At 36.8% G+C, this 20,939-nt stretch overlaps 1 protein-coding gene across 1 annotated transcript in view; it reads right to left on the minus strand.

Annotated features, from left to right (window-relative positions):
- Positions 1–19,443, minus strand: part of LOC135196147 (uncharacterized) — an 805,200-nt gene extending 785,757 nt beyond the window's left edge. The window contains 1 exon segment of the mRNA XM_064222701.1: positions 19,021–19,443. The gene's annotated coding sequence lies outside the window, so the exon portion shown is untranslated.
- Between the last annotated feature and the right edge of the window lie 1,496 nt (positions 19,444–20,939).

The raw sequence follows: 20,939 nt of genomic DNA on the forward strand, positions 1-20,939 counted from the left end.
AATTCCTTCGTTTTCTACCTGATAATTACCTTATAATTTTATGTTTGTTTGTATGGTGTTTTTACGTTACATAGAACCAGTGGTTATTCAGCAACGGGACCAACGGCTTTAAGTAACTTCAGATCACGTCGAGAGTGAACTTCTATCACCAAAAATACATGTCTCTAACCCCTGAGTGGAATGCCCGAGAATCGAACTCGCGACCACCGAGGTGACAGACCAAGACCATACCCATCACGCCACTGAGGCGCAGGATGATTTTATGGAATTAAGGCCAGAAGAAGAGATATCTACCACTTCAAACCTAAACATTCTTTGACAACTTACATTATAAAAAGAAAACCGTTTCCTTCAATGGCACCTATTTCTTTTGATCTTGAAACAAATTAGGTATAAGAACCGCGAACTAGGTTGTTATAAAAATATGCCCTAGGATATCGCAACTGAATCATTAAAAGCGTCGTTTCTCGATGCTACAAGGAAATTAAACTGTTGGCATTGAATCCTCTTTCCTACCTTTATCACAAATGAAACCCCAATGTAGTACTTAATGAATACTTCAAGCTGATAAAGTTGGGTGTTGGGAAAATAACGAGTTAAATTTGACGGCTTCCCCAGATAAATGGAAAATGGAATTTAAGCCAAAGGCCAAGCGCTGGGGCATATAAGGTCGTTCAACGCGGAAACGGAAATCGAGGGTAGAAAGGTTTGAAAGGTGTAACTGAAGGGAATTTCACCCCGCAGTTGCACTATGAATCAATTGTTAGGTTTTTTTTTTATGGTACTTTTACGTTGCAAGGGACCAGTGGTTATTCAGCAACGGGACCAACGGCTTCACGTGACTTTCGAACCACTTCCAAAGTGTTCTTCTATCACCAGAAATCACATATCTGACGCCTCAATGGAATGCCCGAGAATCGAACTCGCGGCCACCGAAATGGCAGGCCAACACCCAGCCGACCATGCCACTGAGGCGCTTCAATTGTTAGGAAAGGGTGGAAAATAACATGGAAGAATGAGAATATGAATGGAGGTACGGCTAAAACGAATGAAAGCGGTTGCAGCTGGGGGCGGAAGAAACGCTTGCAAAGAACCTCAAGTAATGCCTACAGTGCATGCACAAGGTGCACTGACGGCGCTACCCTCAGAATAAAAGCAGTGATGTGATGATACCGACGAGCAATTAACTACATCAGATACACCATAAATTAAAACACTTGTTTACGTTTTAGTTGTTTACATTATGACAAAGGTTACACTTTTGTCTTCCACGTTCTCTGATACGACCCTCAGTATCCCCATTAAACCTTAATGCAGGTGAACGCTAAGAATTCAACCTCAGCCACATTACTGACACATCTCCAAAGCAACAAATTATTTTGGCATGATGATGTTACGAAATATCAACAATTACATCTGTGATATTCCACATTGTGCTTTTAGAATTGACCCGCATCAATATTATTTTAGAGAGAGAGAGAGAGAGAGAGAGAGAGAGAGACTCAAGCATTAATATAGTCTGTTTTATTGCAATATTAATTCCTTCGTTTTCTACCTCATAATTACCTGATAATTTTATGTTTGTTTGTATGGTGTTTTTACGTTACATAGAACCAGTGGTTATTCAGCAACGGGACCAACGGCTTTAAGTAACTTCAGATCACGTCGAGAGTGAACTTCTATCACCAGAAATACATGTCTCTAACCCCTGAGTGGAATGCCCGAGAATCGAACTTGCGACCACCGAGGTGACAGGCCAAGACCATACCGATCACGCCACTGAGGCACAGGATGATTTTAAGGAATTTAGGTCAGAAGAAGAGATATCTACCACTTCAAACCTAAACATTCTTTGACAACTTACATTATAAAAAGAAAACCGTTTCCTTCAATGGCACCTATTTCTTTTGATCTTTTAACAAATTAGGTATAAGAACCACGAACTAGGTTGTTATAAAAATATGCCCTAGGATATCGCAACTGAATCATTAAAAGCGTCGTTTCTCGATGCTACAAGGAAATTAAACTGTTGGCATTGAATCCTCTTTCCTACCTTTATCACAAATGAAACCCCAAAAATATAACAACAAATGGCAATTAAAATGTCACCGGCATCGTCAAAATGAGTGATAATCTGAAAACGATTAGAAAATAGGATATTCGCAAGAGACTGATACTTAGGAAAAACACCTCCTTGCTAAAATGGACCTATCCAAATTGTCAGGAGATACAGAATTCAGTATAAAATGGGGCACTTTACAAGATCAACCTGATTAATTGCTCTTCTATCTTACACTTAAGAGATAGGCCGTCAAAATCAGTTCTTATGCTGTAGACATAAAAATTATAATGACTTCAAATATGTATGTTTCTATGTATATGTGTATATAAGTACACATATATGATAATAATATATATATATATATATATATATATATATATATATATATATATATATATCATAATATATATATATACATATACATTCATATAACATATTCATATAGATATATATATATATATATATATATATATATATATCTATATATATATATATAATATATATATATATATATATATAATATATATATATATTATATATATATATATATGACTTACAAAAAAAAATCACGGTAGATGCACGTGACTTCATTAAATAAGCGAATACCACAGGAAAATGATAGTCAGAAATCCAAGTGCTTTCGTCTTTACTAAGACATTGTCAAGGAGCGAATGAAATACCATTGGAGAGAAAGGTCTTAGGTACATAACAAGATCAAGAATAGCAGATGGTTAATTGTCAAAAGGGTAAAAATTAAGAGATAATCGGATATCACACGGTCACAAACCTAAACAGATTTGACCTTAACCGAAATTACAAAGTATCTTTACAGTCCAAAACATGTAAACACTGAATATATTAATTTTGTTGCTTATATTTATCTACAACTTTTTTCATTATGAAAGCATCAAGTTTAAATAAACCAAGACTTAAATTTAGAATATTTCTATTATTTGACTTGATGAAGCAAGATTCAATGATATTCCTTTTAACTGTGTCATTACATGGGATTAAGGCTCTTGCTTGACTCCAGTTAATAGGATGATCTAAATCTCTCATATGTACGAATAATGCATTCGATATTTGCCCAGTTCTCACAGAATATTGGTGCTGTTTGAGACGTTGTGAAAGAGATTTACCGGTCTGTCCGCAATAGACTTTATCACACTTTTTGCAAGGAATTTCATATATGCAGCCTGGAAGATCTTTAGGAGAATTTTTGATTACTAAACTCTTAACATTAATATTACTGAAAACAACATTTATGTTAAAAAGCTTTAAAATTCTAGGAATATCTAAAAACCTTTCATCATAGGGTAATTTTATAATGTTATGCTTACTAAATTCAAGCATGTCATTAGTTGAATAAAATGTTTTTCTAGCTCTTTTCCATGCCACATCTACAAAAGTCCTTGGGTATTTAAGTTTCAATGGAATATCATAAATAGTTTTAATTTCAGCGTCAATAAACTGCGGGCTACAGACACGTAAAGCCCTTAGGAACATCCCAGAAAAAACAGAGAATTTAGCATTTTGATAGTGATTGGAGTAGTAATGTACAAAAGAGGCATTGTTAGTTGATTTCCGAAAGACTGAAAAGGTGAATTTTCTATCATTTCTATGGACAGTTACATCAAGAAAATTCAAATTACAATTTCTTTCTTCCTCTACAGTAAATTTTATAGAAGGGACTAAATTATTGAGATTATTAAGGAATTCCTGGAGATTTTCGTGAACTGGCCAAATACAGAAAATATCATCCACATACCTAAACCATATAACTTTTTGGAGCAAAATTCTTGGTAAGAGTTTTGTCTAAAAAAATTCCATGTAAATATTGCTAAGGACAGGAGATAAGGGATTACCCATAGCCATGCCAAACTTTTGTACAAAAAATTCCCCATTAAAACAAAATTTACTATCTTTGATACATAACCTTATGAGACTAATGAGGTTTGCTACAGGTAAGGGAATGTTATGACGTTCTAATTCATCCTCCAAATATTCAAGTAAATCATCTACAGGCACTTTTGTAAATAAAGAGACAACATCAAAACTAACCATATTAAAATCAAAATTCAAATTTAAACTATTCAATTTGTTTATAAAATCAACATTGTTTGATAAATTATACGTAACTGAGCCCATTGAACTAATGATTGGTCTGGTAGGGTTATTGATTCTATGTGTCTTGACTAAACCATACATATAAGGTAGGGAGGCGCATTGTGGTGAAAACTGTTTAATTAAATAGGCCAAGCCCTTCAAAATGGATTTAATTTGTTTATTAAAATGGGAGTTCACAGTCTGTGTAGGATCAGACCTCAGTTTCGTATAAGTATCAGTATCATTTAGCAATGTCATTATTTTACTTACATAGTCACTTTTATTCATTATTACCACTGCATTAGATTTATCTGCTTTTGTCTCTTTCACGGTTTCGTCTTCTTTAATTTTCTTAAAAGCCTGGAGAAATCTCACGAGTACATTAGGGTGAGAAGGTTTACTCATAGCACCATACACAATACCTTTACAAATATTGATATCATCAGGGCATAGGTTTTGAATAAATTTTTCCAAATAACAAACAAATTTTGAAATGTCGGCACAGTCCAGGTTACCATCAAATACACCAAAGCTTAATCCATATCCCAAAGCTGCTGTCGTAGCACTATCCACTGGTTTGTCTGATAAATTAATCATGAAGTCCACGTTGGCATGCTTAGTCCAGTCGCTTTCAGCAATAAGATTCTTCAGCGTGACTTGAAGCTTCCTTTCAAGATGGTTGCAGCACTTTCTCAATTTTCGGTAGCAATAATCCAACATCCGATTCTTCCAATCGACAGGAACCGTCTGATTAAAGCCATGCCGTCTGCTTCTAAGTGTACGAAATGCATCATCCACTTCCACTTTTGTGATGTCGATGTGTTTCTGAAGTATGATGCATTGAAACTTGTCGAAAGGTCGCTCTGCTAGACGAAGAATTCTCACTGGTAAAATCGATTAGGGCATCACTTGCTCGTTCATACACTTCCGTAGAAAGTTAAGTCGGAGTTTCAGTTTGTGAGCGATGATAAGAGCATTACAGAAGGATGTCACGAATAGAACAAGGCTCGGAAAATTCACAGAAAAGGCGTAGAAGTTGCGGTTGGTTTCCATTATGCTTAAAAAATCACAGTAGATGCACGTGACTTCATTAAATAAGCGAATACCACAGGAAAATGATAGTCAGAAATAAAAGCACTTTCGTCTTTACATATGAGAGATTTAGATCATCCTATTAACTGGAATCAAGCAAGAGCCTTAATCCCATGTAATGACACAGTTAAAAGGAATATCATTGAATCTTGCTTCATCAAGTCAAATAATAGAAATATTCTAAATTTAAGTCTTGGTTTATTTAAACTTGATGCTTTCATAATGAAATAAGTTGTAGATAAATATAAGCAACAATATTAATATATTCAGTTTTTACATGTTTTGGACTGTAAAGTTACTTTGTAATTTCGGTTAGGGTCAAATCTCTTTAGGTTTGTGACCGTGTGATATCCGATAATCCTGGATTATCTTTTTTAATTTTTACCCTTTTGACAATTAATCATCTGCTATTCTTGATCTTGTGTACCTGAGACCTTTCTCTCCAATGGTATTTCATTCGCTCCTTGACAATGTCTTAGTAAAGACGAAAGCGCTTGGATTTCTGACTATCATTTTCCTGTGGTATTCGCTTATTTAATGAAGTCACGTGCATCTACGGCTTTTCTGTGAATTTTCCGAGCCTTGTTCTATTCATGACATCCTTCTGTAATGCTCTTATCATCGCTCACAAACTAAAACTCCGAATTAACTTTCTACGGAAGTGTATGAACGAGCAAGTGATGCCCAAGTCGAATTTACCAGTGAGAATTCTTCGTCTAGCAGAGCGACCTTTCGACGAGTTATGCATGCGTTGACAGAGTTATTTTCTAAGTACAATACTAGGACGTTTTCAGGTCATTTCCTCTCTATTTATTAATCCTCTAACTTGCATTAATTAATAATACATCCACGTTCCCAAGATCAAAGCTTATTTCTCAATATCATTTCCAATTTTTCTCGGTTAATTTAGTAGAATATTCAACCTGGACCACCTAAGGTAACCTCTGTAAAAAGAAAAAGGTTTTCGTGAGGTTTTGCCTTTTCATGCAAGGTACCCAAGCTCTTGTTTTATATAATTTTCTTTTATAGTTAAATTTTTCCCCATGTCGGCATTTTATTGGTAATCTTACCTTACGTGGTGAATCGGCTCCCAATAACCACCACTGGTTTAGATTTGCTAAAATTTCACATCACTACACTTAACTATATAGCTTTGCAACTCTCAGGCACAATGTCCATAACGCCGACACTATTCCCAATTCTGACATTATTCCCAATTCTGTCTTATATCTTCTTTCTCGCAAAAGTACTGAACCTCCTGGAACCAACAGATATTAAGAAAACGGAGACGTGGTAATGAAAAACTTAAAACCTTTCAAGAACCAAGAATTAGTTTCTTGACCCGCATGTGTATATGTATATATGACAGTGTTGAACATCTGCCTCGGGGATTTAAACAGTCAGCTGAAGCACTAAGCCAATTCGAAATATACTTAATTAAAAATTAAATAAAAGGAAAAGAACCAGATATGCACCAGCATATAAATGTACCTCAGCGGGTACCATTGCACCCCTAGCCATATAATTTCATCCCCATCCTGCCCCATCAATACCGAGTATACTTTCAACCCCAAAGACCACTCAAATGAGCCTGAGGTTCAGTACGTTTTATAAGTGCAGTATTGCCTGAACACAGATGCTAATGATAACCTTTCCTTTTGGGAATTAGAATAGTCGACCACTGAAGGAAGAGAGGACAGAGAAGGAGATATCATAGCAGTTGCCACTGCACCTTTAACTAAGATGTCACCCTCATTCTGCCGTGAGTAGTTCCATTTAATCCTCCCCCCAGAGGACCTAAGGTTTTTAATCCTTCTCCTAGAGGACCTAAGGTTATGTACACATTATGGAAAGGCAGTACTGTCTGTTACTGGATGCTAACAATAACAACCCCTTCCCTTGGGTTTTCGAAATACTAACCACTGAATCAATATGTCAACACATGGTCCACTCACTAACAGAGGGAATAATATGAGTGGAACCAGACATGCAACTACATATGCAATGTACCACAGTGGGCACCATTGCACACACAACTATGATTTCACACTCTTCCAGCCCTACCAGCAGTGAATGGGCTCATTTAACTCTTCCTATCGTTTGTTTGTTTGTATGGTGCTTTTATGTTGCATGGAACCAGTGGTTATTCAGCAACGGGACCAACGGCTTTACGTGACTTCCGAACCACGTCGAGAGTAAACTTCTGTCACCAAAAATACACATCTCTCACTCCTCAATGGAATGGCCGAGAATCGAACCCGCGAACTCTTCCTATCGGCCAATGGAAATGCCCACGATATAAGTACGCACTGTTGCCTGAAAATAGATGCTAAGGACAAGAATCTCCCTTTGAGTTTGAACCATCGGTCACTGGAGTAGAAGGACAGTGCTTATTCCCAGCAGTACATCACCAAAGGCTCCCTGGAAAGAATTAAGTAAGTTCACTTACTCCAAGAATGGCAAGGAGCAGACAAAATCATATTTTGGGGTGCTGTGGTACCCACTGAGATGTCTTGCACATGCAATTACATATCTGGTTCCTCTCCTTTTAAATCTTCTGCAGGTGATTGGACTAAAAATTGGCCTACTGCTCCAGTAGTTAACAGCTTGAATTCCCGAAGAAGATTACAATTATTATCTATTTTCAGGCAATATTGCACTTATTTATACAGTAGGGCCCCAGTATTAGCATTCTCTGAATTCACGGATTCACGCATTCGCGATTTTCTCTCTGGAACATATCACCTCCCCAACCCCATTTATTCACGGGAAATTCGTCTATTCACGAAATTTGTCTATGAGAAATATCCACAAATTCCTGGGTTTTTGTTTATCAATCTCATCATAAAACGCACTTTTTGTGATAAAACTGTTAATAAACCAGGTACACAAATTTCTAGTGGGTTTTTCTTGAGTTTTAACTAATAAAATAGGCTGTTTTAAGCATTTTTATTTGGGTTTCAACTATTCGCGGTTTCTAGCTATTCGCGGGAAAGGGGGGGGTGGTGGTGTCTGGTATGCATCCCCCACGAATAAGGGGGACCACTAATGTACATCACCTGAGGCCTATGGGTCAGGGTGGGAGGGGAATTCAAAATGTCTACTCACTGATAACGGTTCACCAAGGGGTTGAAACCATTGTGACACCTTTTAAAACCTCTCTTGCTTCGCTGACTGATAGTTTGAAACTCCCAAGGAATAAGGCTATTATTGTCATTTATTTTTCACAATACTGTCTGATTATAATGTCTGCATAACCTCAGAACCATTAGGGAGTAGCATTCAATTTGTCCAATCACTGCTGCTGGGGCTGGAAGGAATAGATAGAATATAAGTTAAGATTCATATCTTAGTTTCACCAGACCACTGAACTGATTAACAGCTCTCCTAGGGCTGGCCGAAGAATTAGATATTTTTACGTGGCTAGGAACCAATTGGTTACCTAGCAACGGGACATACAACTTAAACCACATTAAATCAAGAAATAAAAGCAATGGGACCTACAGCTTATTGTGGAATCCGAACCACATTAAATCGAGAAATGAATTGCTAATCACCAGAAACAAATTCCTCCGATTCTACGTTGGCAGAGCGGGAAATCGAACTCAGGACTACCGAATCGGTAGGAGAGCACGTAAACCACCCGTCCAACGATGAACGTCACACTAGAATATAGAATTCAGGCCAAGTGCCAAGCGCTGAGACCTATGAGGTCATTCAGCGCTGAAACGGGAACTGACAGCAATATGTTTTGAAAGGCGTAGCAGGATGAAATCCTAGAGGTTAAGTGGGGCGGGAAGGTGGGGCAATCATGGGTAGGGGATGCAGTGACGAGAGTTGTAATACCATTCGTGTGCATGTGCAGATCTGATTCCTCGCCTTTTATCACTTCTGTAAATGAGAAGGCTAAGCATAGAGGCACTGCTTTAGTGGTTTAAGCTTAGAAACCACAAAGTATGAGGTTATTGTTACCAGATATTTTCAGGTAATACTGCCAGCTTATATATATATATATATATATATATATATATATATATATATATATATATATATATATATATATACATAAATACACACACATATTATTAATATATATATATATATATATATATATATATATATATATATATATATATATATATCGGATGATGCCAGGGAAAGTAGGATGAGGCGATCTGTTCAAGTAGTTTGCAGGGATTAGGTTGTTCCGTTTAAGAAAGCGTATATGACCGTGAAGGGTAAACTCAGCAGAGGTAGGCAGAGAATTGGTTGGCGTGACGTTGAAGAGACAAGCAATCGCTGGGCGTAGGATGCGCAAATGGCCAAGATATCATTCCCTGGAGGAGGAAGAGGTATTTCTACAGTAGCAGTCCGCACGGACGGCAAGGAACGTAACCGCGGATACGACATCCACTATAGGGATTGGGGCCTCCAATGTATTTCGCCCTGTTTAGTACTGGCTCCTGGGGCGTTAATTACAGACGTCCGAATGAATATTACTTAGAATTCTTGTTCAGTAGGTAAAACTGCATAGAAAAACCGCCATTGCCATAGTCAAGGCCGCCGCGGGTAAGTACCCTAGATCTACCATATAAACATATGTATATATATATATATATATATATATATATATATATATATATATATATATACGTATAAATATGTATAATATATATATATATTATATATATCTATATATAATATATACCTACATAATTGTATATAACATGATACTACATACATATATATATATATATATATATATATATATATATATATATATATATATATATATATATATATATATATATATATATAGATATATATTATATATATAATACATAAACTATATATAACATATACTATATTATAATATATAAACATAAATATATATAGATACACACACACACACATATATATTTTATATATATATATATATATATATATATATATATATATATATATATATGTATGTATGTATAAATAATTACATATATAAGATCATACGGAGATTATATATATATATATATATATATATATATATATATAATATATATATATATATATATATATAATATGTTGTAGGAAGGAAGCCCACTAATTTCAACTTTTTCCAAATTTTAGTGGGCTTCCTACAATACAATATATATATATATATATATATATATATATATAAATATATATATATATATATATATATATATATATATATATATATATATTATATATAAATATATTGTCTTTTCGTGTGAATAAGAAGAAAAAATCAAGTGTCCCTTAACATCACGTATTAATATGCTTCCATTTTCTGTAATGCATAGCCAATAGCCTTTCATTTGGGGAATGGTTTAAAAATAAATGCTTTATAAACCAACTCACAAGAGCGTTAGATCACATTTTATTAACACCAATAACGTAATCTACAAATTCTACAAAGTTCCCGAAACATACAGCAAGAATATTATGTACAAAAAACTTTGGCATCTTGATGTGGGGAAAAAAAGATGACACTTCAAACTCAAGTCAAGGTATCTCATATCACTGATAAGACAAATTTTGAAGACTGCAATATTTACCGAAAACCGTAAGTATATACAATAATATTCACCAAGTGGAAAATAGGGTAACATTAAAAAGGAAACCACAACGATACACTACAGTAGAAAGTTCTTCCAATCAATTATTGACACAAACAATCCACGCACTGAGCTAAAAATTCATGAAGCCAAATTCTTTGCGTGAGACTATAAATCAATTGCTCAGACTAGAATGATCGCGTGATAAATTACAAGTTCTTTCATTGAAAGAACTAACTTTCAGCTCTAATTCACACACGTACATACGCATACATATATATATATATATAGATTTATATGTATAAATTGTGTATTATTTATACAATTATGTACATATACATATTTATATATATAACATATATTATATATGAAGATATATATACATTTATATATATATATATATATATATATATATATATATATACCTAAAGAGTAGCCTATAGGCGAAAGATGACGAGTTCAAAAGAAATTCGTGAGAATAAGATGACATGTGGTTCAGCCATAAGAAAGGCCTGAGGACATTCTGTCAACAACAGGCGTTATTGTAATGTAAACAAAACCCCGAGTCTCTGCCCAAATAAAAACGAAGCAAATGAACAAGAGAATCGGGAAGTGAATACACACAGGATGCCACAGACAGACACAAAAGACCAGAAGATGAATCCTCATAAATAGTGTTTATCTTCTGAACAGACACGCATACCTTCATATACCTAAAACATACGTATAGTTATACACACTAATGAGTTGCCCTCGTCCTATACCTGTGGAGGACGTTATAAGTTGGTCGAACTTACCTTGATTGTGAAATCCTACGTGTATTTATTCCCTACTATTTGTTCATTCACTAACAGATACTCTTTGGTTTTGTTTACATTACAATAACACCTGTTGTTGATGTTCTCAGGCCTTTCTTATGGCTGAACCACATTTCATCTAATTCTATACATCTGAAGTGTCGTCTCCTGAGTTTCTTTTGAACTACCAATCTTTCGGGAGGGGGACGGCGCGGTTGCGTAGGGGAAGGGTTGGTGCATATGTGGGATGGGTTGGTTGGCGGTTTTGGGGGACTTCTTACCTTCGTCAAAGTTCGGCGGAGGACGAAGCAGACTGAACGGTAGTTCGTTTTTCTTCGTACCTGCCTTCATGTGCAATTATTTTATACAATTACTTGTTTTGTGTCCAAAGAGATTACTAGGCGTTGTATGTATGTGTATATATATGCATTATATGTACAACTTGAATGTTTTCAGTTTCGTGTCGAGGATGAATATGAAACTTAGGCCTAGGCCCAAGCACTAGGACCTGTGAGGTCATTTATCGCTGAAAATGAAACTGCTAGTACAAAGGTATTAAAATTGTAAAGGGAAGAAAAAAGTTGAGTATATCTTAGTTGGACCAGACCACTGAGCTGATGAACAGTTCTCCTAGGGCTGGCCCGAAGGATTAGATATTTCTTACGAGGCTAGGAACCAATTGGTTACTTAGGAACGGGACCTACAACTTATTGTGGGATCCGAACAACATTATATAGAGAAATGAATTTCTAATCACCAGAAATAAATTCTTCAGATTCCGCGTTGGTAGAGCGGGGAGCGAACTCAGGCTACCAAATCGGTAGGCGAGCATGTAATTCACTCGTCCAATGAGTAACGGGAGGAAAACCTCGCACTTGCAATATGAAACAGTTATTAGGGGAGGGTGGAGAGTAAGATGGATGAGAAAGACTGTGAACGAAAGTACAGGAAAAGGGGCCGAAGGGATACTGCCAAGAACCTTCAGTAGTGCCCACAGGGCACGCCGTGAATAGCACTAACGGCGTTATCGCCTTACTGAGGCAGTATTATTGGATATGCATAAGTGCTCGGGACAGCCCATCTCCTCGTGCTTCCAATGTTTGTTTGTTTGTTTTGTTTGTATGGTGCTTTTACGTTGCATGCTTCCAATGAGCCGCATTATATTTGGATATGAATATATAATATCCAATTACTGTAATCTATCAACACTCGATAAAATGAGTATGAAAATAAAAATAAAATTGAGAAAAACCTTTTTATTTCCCCTGAAACAACTTCAGCTCACGTCACTAGCCAAGTGAAAAATAAGTGGGTGATGAAAATTTTAATATAGATATACAGGCGGGGGATGAAAACTATCACCAGGATTAGAAATGGAGATTAATGCACTGGTCCTGTGACGAAAGGTGTCAAAACGCCAACGGCTTCGGTCATCCTTGCGAAGCACCTGCGTCAATTCTGTCGGGCAGCTCCGTTGAAACGCTTCCTTAAGAACATCCATGGTTAGTAACCCGACTATTTTTCAGGGGGGAGGCATTCTAATCGCATATGTATATAACCTACTATATGTATTTTTTCCGAAGCAGTAGACGGTGTATTCTTGCTACTGAAAGTATTATGCTTAGGCCTATCAGTCTTACTGTAATACAGGTTGGACATGTCCTTTAAACTCAAAATATAACTTCAAATTATATAATATAAAAAAAGTGCAGGGATAAAAGTTAACTAACCTCATCTAGGTCTGTTGAAGCAGGAAATCCTTCTCAGTTCATGAACGTGTAGTAGTAGAACATGGGAGAAAAACTATCCTCAGCGGTAACTCATGCTTTCTCTGATGCTTCAATATTTTTTCAGTTCTTTGTGGCAAGTTGTCCTGACGTTACCTTTTTGCCACTCTCTTTTGCGGCCCACCCAGCAGCCTCCTTGAATAAACTTTTCAAGCAGTCTCGTATGCATAATGCTTCTTCTCTTTTGTCACTATAAAAAAAAAAAAAAAAGGACAGTAATTTAGTGTGAGGATCAGTCCAACTAACCTCATCTAGGCCTAAGCTGGAGCAAGAAAGCCTAGAAAGTTCCTGGCCCCATATACATCATCTCATGACGTGGGAGTATAACTATCCTCAGTGGTAGGTTCTGATTTCTCTGATGCTTCGACTTTTTTCAGTTCTTTGTGGGAAGTTGTCCTGGAGTTATATTTTTTCTATTATCTTTTGTGGCCGACTGCTCCTTGTCATTCAATCAACTTTTCAAATGGTATCTTGTATACAAAACTCGTTTCCTTTGTCACTATAGTCTTTGGACTAACTTTCCAAGGGCATGGGTGTTCTTCGTATAATTCAGGGAACTGCCTCCAAAATTCTTTACTATTTGATTGGTGGAACCACCGTGTCAATTAAGCTGAAAAGTCATGCGACATGATTCTTTTTGTATCGTACAAAACCTTAGATGCAACAGAAAATGTGTGCGGTTGCCAAGTAATTAAACTTTTTTTTTTTTTTATTCCGACGACATGTATGGGAATTCACAACTATCATTATTTTACCTATGGATTAATATCTTTTATTTCCTGGTATCATTCGCAATTTACTTCACGTGAAACGATTTTAATATATACTCGTACTTCTTTTACACTGCTTTCAAAGCAATGTGGCAAGGTTGGCAGTGCTGCCAAAGCCAACTCGTACAACTTGCTACTAGACGTCATCGTAATTACCTCTACGGCATAAAACAATAGACCTAAAACGCTCAACAGTCACACCAAAACTTTCTAGACAGAAATATGAATTACAAATAAATTCTTGGAAATTTGGAGTAATAGGCTATGTTCAAATTGCCCACGAGTTGCACTAATGAGGTATCGGCCTAATAATAATTTTTAAAAAATCTACGGCTTTCGAGATGCAGTTTGGTTCACTAAAGGAATTATTTTTAGACACTACCAGTTCTTTGATTAAAAATGAGCAATTAAATGATATCCAAAATGTAGTTGTTGATTTAAAGTTATTAGTATTAAAGTTAAGGGCTATGCAACAGATTTTTTAAAACTATATCAAAGAATAGACTTTTAGTCCTGCTTGATTTTTTTACATACCTGATTCAGGGAAACCTTTAGTGCGAGAATATGTAGATAACTTCATATGCTTTCCTCCCACAAGTCAAATATTCCTATAACAAGAATTTATTCCCAAAGATCATGTCTAAATTTACACACCGTAGACCTACCATATGTTCCAACTGGTACATGCTGCCGTCACCCCAATTGTTGTGTCATACAGGCCCCGCCCACCCGTTGATGTCGGTGCCCGGTGGATGCTTTAGCTACAGTAATAATTTCGTATTTATACCATTATCGCCTTTTAAATCATTGAATCGTAAAAATGAATCAAATTGAAGTTTAAAATATTATGGTTGCAATTCAAGCCAATATTATCAATTATGAAAACTTATGAATTTTCTTATTATTTTAGCTAATTGAACTAATCTTGATGAAGGCATCTTTCGTCGAACGCCTCTTGGCTGGATGAACGAAAGCTTAGGAAATGTTAAGTGACAGAATTTCCGAATTTTGTCTATACATAAAATTTTCTTAGTTTTAACATATATAACAGATTTTCATCTCGTAAAACATATGCTGGACATATTTTGTAAAATAATCGTGTTTTTCGCATTGAAATAAAAGAGAAACATGCAAAATTTTAGTTGCCAATGAATTTTGAACGAATTCCTATGCAACCCTGTAACATCACCTCTGAGCTGCTGAGCATGGCTGCACACGAGACTAGGCCCCAATAAAGGAGTTGCTGAGCTACTGAAGTGTATTGCCAAATAATCCCATATACTTCGTGATACTTTGAGTAAGTTGGAAACCAGAACCTGGCCTTGGCAGTAATGGCAGGTCTTCACACATACATCGTCAGATCAACAGACTTCGCCCGCTTTTGGCAGGACGTTACCAAACCATCCTCACAATTACTTCCGTTTACGGTGGTCGTTTACGATGGTATGACCGTGTAATGGGTACTTCAGACTGCGGATGAAATTAAATAAAATCATAACCTCAAAATTCCTTAATTATATGCAAGAAATGTTCAAGAATGGCGTAGTAAAATACAGAACATACATACGACACAAATACTGTAAGGTAAACACCGAGATGATAACATGAACTCATTTATATATATAATTAGATGCATGTATATATAGATACTGTATATAAAATGACATGACACAATAAACGTTTAGTGCCTATACTGGGCTCTTCGGAATACAATTATTGTATTCCATGAAAATGAATAAACATATAAGGAAAAAATTATTCATTATATCATTGATATACTCCATTTACTGACGTTCTAAGAACGTCCCTGGAAACCAGAGAACACTGGAAATGTTTGACATGCCGCACAGTGAAATGGCAACTAGTTTTAAACGGAGGCCATATCAAGACCAGACCCATTTTCCCTGGTGCAATCCGTTCTTCTGTAAACAGTCCCTTCTGACTTCCTAGTGCGGAAGTGGTCCATCTATATATGATTATTCCCATGTCGCAGAGGCTCTACTCGTATTTCTTCTTGGTTAAGAGTCAAACTACAGATATTCTGTCGACTATTTAATGCAGCTTTCTTGTTTTTGCAGTAATATCACTAATCTCTCGTCGATTAACACCACCGTGTTCAAGTCTTTCAGGCTCGTTCTGCAAGGCATAATTCAGCCGCCTCATCCGTTTCCTGGGTCTATCAGTCCTCTTCTGTTCAACAAGCAATTTGCTAGTCACCTAAGAAGGGAAATTCTTTAATATACTTTTTTTAATTACAGTGAGAGAACTTGATTTGGGTAAGTCTGCTCGCATCGGTCTACGCAAGGGTAACGATTCCCAACACTCATGTGAACAATGCAGGTTAGTTAAGGGTTAGGTTAGGTTGGGAGGGGTTGTTGGGTTGTGTTGGGTTAGATAGGGTGGGTGGGGGTGGGTTGGGGGGGGCCGGTTGGGATTAGCTAGGTTAGATTAGGTTGGGTTGGGTTAGGTTGGGTGGGGTGGGTTAGGTTACGATGGGGTGGTTTGGGTTAGGTTAGGTTTCGTTGGGTTATGTCGTATATCTATTTGTGCTAGCAATTTCATGCTATGCTTGCTAACGGATAAAAACTTGTCTTGACTCCAGCTAAATTAGGCCTACCTTTTCTCAACAAGCGCCACACGTGCTGTTTTTCCTCTCATGCGATAAATTTCCATGTGTTAAGTTGGGCTTAAGTTGACTTTAGAAAGATTTACACGACTGAGAGAGAGAGAGAGAGAGAGAGAGAGAGAGAGAGAGAGAGAGAGAGAGAGAGAGAGAGAGAGAGAGAGAGAGAGAGAGAGTAGCTAACTTCATCATCCTCCCTCACCCTCACCCCGGAATAACCTACCCCGCAACACCACACCCACGACGACTGAAATTCTGAAAACGGTTCGGAAAAGTTCACATCCAAATTTAAACGTTATTTGGTAAATAAAAAAATTAAAATACTTTTAACATTTAAAATATTTCAATAAACCTTAGTGTCAGCAAATGCTGGGAAAAGCATTTGTACATATAGATTTGCATGTGTAGTACGTGCGTGCTGTGTCCGTATGCAATTATGTATGTATAGATTAGCGAGTGTAAAAGTGTACACGTAAAAATGTGTGCATGTGTTTGTGTGTGTACCATATATACATTTCAAATATTAGCCCGAGTCACCTATCATCGAAATGAAGGTGTTGTACTTTGCAGAAACGAAATGAATTCAAAGCCATGCACATTCACAAATCAGTATTAAAACATAACTTATAGAACAGCTGTTGCAATAAACCCTACAAAAAAAATGTGCAACACATACAGCCGCATGTTGGTTGCACACCACGTGCTAATTTAAAATTAATAATGACACACCAACTACCCTGTTTACAATGCATATTCATAAATTACAATACTTTTCGAAACTTTACACTAATGGATATAAATAAGTGAGTACTAACGTGCATATATATTAAAATATATATATATATATATATATATATATATATATAATATATATATATATATATATAATATATATATATATATATAGAATATTATAATATATATATCATATAGTATATATATATATATATGTATATATATGTATGATATGTGTATGTATAATATATGTATATATGATATATATGTATGTATATATAATATATTATATGTGTGTGTGTATATGTATATTATATGTATATGTGTATATATACGTACTATATATATATATATATATATATATATATATATATATATAATATAATATATTATATATAGTAGAACCGCCAACACTTTCAATCTGCAACGTGATTTGAAAGAGAAAATGTTAACGAACTACAAAAATACAAAAATATTAAGGCAAACTATACTAGTTACATTCAGCTTACATTCAACAATAATAACAATATCCTATTTCGAATATTAACGATGTAATTCGCATACAGTAAATTATTAACTCTCTTTTCAGTTGCAAATGTACACCCAGATATCCTTTTATTTACCTAAAACTTACACATAGCAAAACTATTGAAAGCCCGGGACGCAGTGTTACCATGCGCGAGCACCACAGGCGGGTGGACAGATGGAAAAAAACAGTGTATAGTAATTACCAGCCAGGCTACCTGTTCTGTAAAAATCGGATTGTTTAACGTTCAGAACCTTCATTCAACGTGAGCCAAACACTAAGTGGGATACGTAAAAACATAGGCCTACTAACTAGGGCCCCTCTTTGTTTTATTAGCAAAGTAAACAATGCCCTTTATACCGTTTACTCCTTTAGATGAAAACCTATGTTGTGATTCATCCATTTGGCATGGAACAAAGATGTCTCAAATCGGAGAGCAAATACTACCGAATGTCAACAGCGAAGACCGCTGATTTATAATGTCATTGACATACTGCGAGATGCAATTCAGCATTGCCAACTCCAACCGCTATGAAAGCCAAACTGCCAACTAACTAAAAAATAAAAACTTTGAAAGTTGTCATGATTATCTAATAAGCACTTGGAGCCACGCCACCGTCATCTGGTTTATAAGAGCACAACCAACAGGTCACTGGTGACGGCGCACTTGTACGCAACCCATGCTCCTGGTTCGTCACTGACGCAGTCCTTAATTCCCCCAAGTGAACCAGAATTCATATCCAACCCTCTCTTCCCATCATACCCAAGGGCTGGCATACATACACACGAATGCCTACATCCTTGCCCATGAACCCACGTTGCCTGGCACCACCCCCGCGCACACCTACACACAGGGGATGGGCATTGTAAACACCCGCCCTGTCTGGCACTAAAAGAATGGCAGCGGGGAAAAAAAAAAAGTTTCGGACAGACAAGCTAAACTTACCAGTTGAACGAAGACAACAGTAGTAGGACCAGGGGGGCGTGACACTCCTTCGAGAGGATAATGTGAAGAACCGGTCAATGGCGTAAGAAGAGGAAATGGACGAGGCGTTGTTTTAACCCTTTAAGAAGTGACCACCCGAAGAAGAAGGAGAAAACGCGTGAACGAGGCCGAGCGAAGCGAGCGATTGTGGCGACCGCTCGGTCAGACTGTGGCGGCGCGACTGGGAAGAGAAGAGATGATCATCCGTTGGGGGTCGTTGGCATGGATGGTGGTAGCCCCTGCTGCTGCCACTACTACTGCTGCTCCTCCTGCTTGATATTGTCTCCGACGCTTTCCCTACTGATCCTCCTCGAAATTGGTCACTGCTTCTGCTTCCATCCTGGACACCGATCCTCCGCACACCGTTCCGACGGGAGACGCCGCTTGCGGTCGTCATTAAGGCAACGTAGCCCAAGGGCGGCTCTTCCTGCCCACCCTTGCCCGCCATCCCCATCCACGCCGCCAACACCCACCGCACACACATCCGCGCTCCTTTCTGGGCTGTCTCCAGACGCGATAACTGCTCGTTAACAATACATACGGCCAATTACCCTCCACGACCCTTTAACGACATACCTGCGGCCCCCCACAACGACGCCTCTTCTTTTTCCAAAAGAGAAAGAGTAAAAATTCGGAAAATTGTTCGGATGCTGTTTTGTACAAACCCTCAGACAGTTTTAAAATGACATATTAAAACCTAAACTTTAAGTAATGAAATTTCTCTCTCTCTCTCTCTCTCTCTCTCTCTCTCTCTCTCTCACTCTCTCACACACACACACACACACACACACACACGTTGGAAGAGATAGAGGGTCTGTATTCTCTTAAATTATTTACTCAACAACTATAATCACTTTATTTCTGTTCTTACATCCAAATAATTTTATGGAAATAAGAAAACCAATCATGAAACTTTAATGTTCGGAAATAAAACGCAACATTTTTTTTTTCTTTTTAAATACACCCAGAATTATTAATTAAATAAATTTACTTGCTGATGCCTCTTCTACGGTAGCTTGCGAATTTAGGTCAGATGAGTACGCATTCTGGAGAAGCCAAGTCAGGGTGTTATGCTTTTATGGCTGTCTCTTTTCTCCAAATAGTCTCGGCCACTGTTCCTTGGGCTTGAGAAGAGTCCCTCCTTCCAGGCTGACATGTAGCCTAACACCTGTCAAGACACCATTTCGAAGTTTCCATATTTTCTTTGCAGAATGAAGAAATCCCCAGATTGCGCGGTTCGGTGCTTTGAGACGGTCTATCGCATTTTGCGAGTTACATTATCCTACTTGTCGTTCCCTTCTTTCCGTTGCTTTCTTTCTTTCTTTCTTTTTAATCTCGAGCCTGGACTGTATTTAAGCATTGCGTTTGACCTACCTGTCCACCTTCGTTCCAAAGGGAAGCAAAAATGCATTCATGTTGTGTAATTATAAAGCAATTACTTATGATTTTAATGGTCGTATACTTGAACTACGATAATTATCGACTAAGTTTCACGAATGGTAAAAATAAGCGCACATTTACAGAGAATTTGTCCATTTTATTATCAGGATCCAAATTAAATTATTTCCAGGTTGTCAATAAAATGTATTCACCAAATTAGTACTAAACATGATGCCGGAATGTTAGTTATGTATCCATATTAAAGTTGTCATTCCTTTTCAAATACATTTCTAAAACATTCAATAATCACACTGATGAAAAGAGAAAACAATGGATGTAAGATGGCCCACACAATGCACAATCATAAATGTATTTACACGGTAATACGCCTGTGATGCTTCACTACATGTTAGGCTATTCTTGTTTCCTAATGTTTTTTACGCCAAGTTTTACTTGTCTGCAATACAAATGACACATTTACTAGGACGTAATTGGTTCGA

This window comes from Macrobrachium nipponense, chromosome 17 (genome assembly GCF_015104395.2).
Source record: "Macrobrachium nipponense isolate FS-2020 chromosome 17, ASM1510439v2, whole genome shotgun sequence".
Classification (NCBI taxonomy): Eukaryota; Metazoa; Arthropoda; class Malacostraca; order Decapoda; family Palaemonidae; genus Macrobrachium; species Macrobrachium nipponense.